Here is a 2,821-nt window from a genome sequence, read left to right as displayed (position 1 = left end):
GGATACTTTCTCTGTGCCCTTTGGTTAGTCTGGCTAAGGGTTTATCTATCTTGTTGATTTTTTCAAAGAACCAGCTTTTGGTCTTGTTGATTCTTTGTATGGTTCTCTTGGTTTCTACTTGATTGATTTCAGCCCTGAGTTTGATGATTTCCTGTCTTCTCCTCCTACTGGGTGAATTAGCTTCTTCTTGTTCTAGGGTTTTCAGTTGTTCCTTTAATCTTCTAGTGTAAGCTCTCTCAAATTTCTTTTTGAAGGCACTCAAAGCTATGAGTTTTCCTCTTAGCACTGCTTTCAATGTGTCCCATAGATTTGTGTATGTTGTGCCTTCATTTTCATTAAATTCTAAGAAATCTTTGATTTCTTTCTTTATTTCTTCCTTGACCAAGGTATCATTGAGTAGAGTATTATTCAGTTTCCATGTGTATGTGGGCTTTCTGTTGTTTTTACTGTTACTAAAGACCACTTTTACTCCATAGTGATCTGATAGGAGGCATGGGATTATTTCAATCTTCTTATATTTGTGGAGGTCTGTCTTGTGACCAACTATATGATCTATTTTGGAGAAGGTACCATGAGGTGCTGAGAAAAAGGTATATTCTTTTGCTTTGGGATAAAAAGTTCTATATATATCTGTTAACTCCAATTGGTTCAAAGCTTCAATTAGTTTCATTGTCTCCCTGTTTAGTTTCTGTTTTCCTGATCGGTCCATTGGTGAAAGTGGAGTGTTGAAGTCACCCACAATTATTGTGTTAGGTGCAATGTGTACTTTGAGCTTTAGTAAAGTTTCTTTTATGAATGAGGGCGCCCTTGTATTTGGGGCATAGATGTTCAGGATTGAGAGTTCTTCTTGTTGGATTTTTCCTTTGACCAGCAAGTAGTGACCTTCCATGTCTCTTTTGATGACTTTAGGTTGAAAGTCAATTTTATCTGAAATTAGAATGGCAACTCCGGCTTGTTTCCTGGGACCATTTGCTTGTAGAATTGTCTTCCAGCCTTTTACTCTAAGGTAGTTTTTGTCTTTGACATTGAGGTGTGTTTCCTGTAAGCAGCAAAATGTAGGGTCCTGTTTACGTAGCCAGTCTGTTAGTCTATGTCTTTTTATTGGGGAATTGAGTCCATTGATGTTAAGAGATATCAGTGAGTAGTGGTTATTGCTTCCTAACATTTTTTATTTTAATTTTATATGTGTGTGGTTATCCTCTTTGGGTTTGATGAAAGAAGCTTAATATCCTGCTCTTGCCAGGGTATAGTTTCCCTCATTGTACTGGTTCTTCCCCCTATTAACCTTTGTAGGGCTGGGTTTGTAGAAAGATATTGTGTAAATTTGGTTTTGTCGTGGAATATCTTGGTTTCTCCATCTATAGTAATTGAGAGTTTCGCTCGGTATAGTAATCTTGGCTGGCATTTGTGTTCTCTTAGAGTCTGCATGAGCTCTGCCCAGGATCTTCTAGCTTTCATGGTCTCTGGTGAGAAATCTGGTGCATTTCTGATAGGTCTTCCTTTATATGTTACTTGCCCTTTTTCTCTTACTGCCCTAAGTATTCTTTCTTTGTTTAGTACATCTGGGGTTTTGATTATTATGTGACAGGAGGTATTTCTGTTCTGGTCCAGTCTGTTTGGAGTTCTGTAGGCTTCTTGTATATTCATGGGCATCTCTCTCTTTAGGTTAGGGAAGTTTTCTTCCATAATTTTGTTGAAGATATTTGCTGGCCCTTTAAGTTGTAAATCTTCACTCTCATCAATAACTATGATCCTTAGATTTGGCTTTCTAATTGTGTCCTAGATTTCCTGGATATTTTGGGTTACAAGCTTTTTGCATTTTGCATTTTCTTTAACTGTTGAGTCCATGGTTTCTATGGTATCCTCGGCATCTGAGATTCTTTCTTCTATCTCTTGTATTCTGTTGTTGATATTTGCATCTATGGTCCCTAATTTCTTCCCAAGGTTTTCTATCTCCAAAGCTGTCTCCCTTTGTGCTTTCTTAGTTGTTTCTACTTCTGTTTTTAGGTCCTGAAAATTTTTGCTCAGTTCTGTTATTTGCTTGTTTGTGTTTTCCTCTAATTCTTCAAGCGATTTTTGTGTTTCCTCTTTCATGACTTCTGCCTGTTGTTCAGGTTCTCTTGTATTTCTTTAAGTGATTTTTGCATTTCCTCCTTATTGGCTTTTGTATTCTCCTGAATTTCTTTCAATGATTTTTGTGTTTCCCTTGTAAGGGATTCTAATTTTTGATCCATTTTCTCCTGAATTTCTTTAAGTATGTCCTTCATGTGTTCCTGTACTAGCATCATGACCAGTGATTTTAAATCCAAATCTTGTTTTTCTGGTGTGTTGGGGTATCCAGGACTTGCTAATGTTGGAGAATTGGGTTCAGATGCTGCCATAATGCCTTGGTTTCTGTTAGTAACGTTCCTACGTTTGCCTTTAGCCATCTGGTTCTCCCAGGAGTTAGATGGTCTTATTGTCACTGGCTGGAGCTTCAACCTACTGTGGATCTTTAAGGTTATTTCTGCAACACTGGATGACTGGGTTTCTTCTGGCACAGATTATTGATATGCTGGCTTCCTCTTTTGTGCCTTTGGAGCCCTTCTCAATCTTGCCTCAAGCAATGCTATACTTAGGTTGTCAAGGTCAACCAGGTGTTCTCTGTCTGCTCTATTATGGAGGGAAGAAGTTGTGGTGGGGGTCACTCCCTCTGTTGATTCTCACATAGGAAGCAGGTCCTACGATGGACTGGCTTGCAGATGAACCACCTATGTGCTCAGTTCCTGAGTGCAGGCAGACCCCTGGCGGTTTGCACCACCAGAAATCTAAGACTCAGGGT

The sequence above is a fragment of the Apodemus sylvaticus genome, chromosome 2, assembly GCF_947179515.1.
Source record: "Apodemus sylvaticus chromosome 2, mApoSyl1.1, whole genome shotgun sequence".
NCBI classification, from domain to species: Eukaryota; Metazoa; Chordata; class Mammalia; order Rodentia; family Muridae; genus Apodemus; species Apodemus sylvaticus.
The sequence above is the reverse complement of the archived record's forward strand: the minus strand, read 5'-3'. Positions refer to the sequence as shown.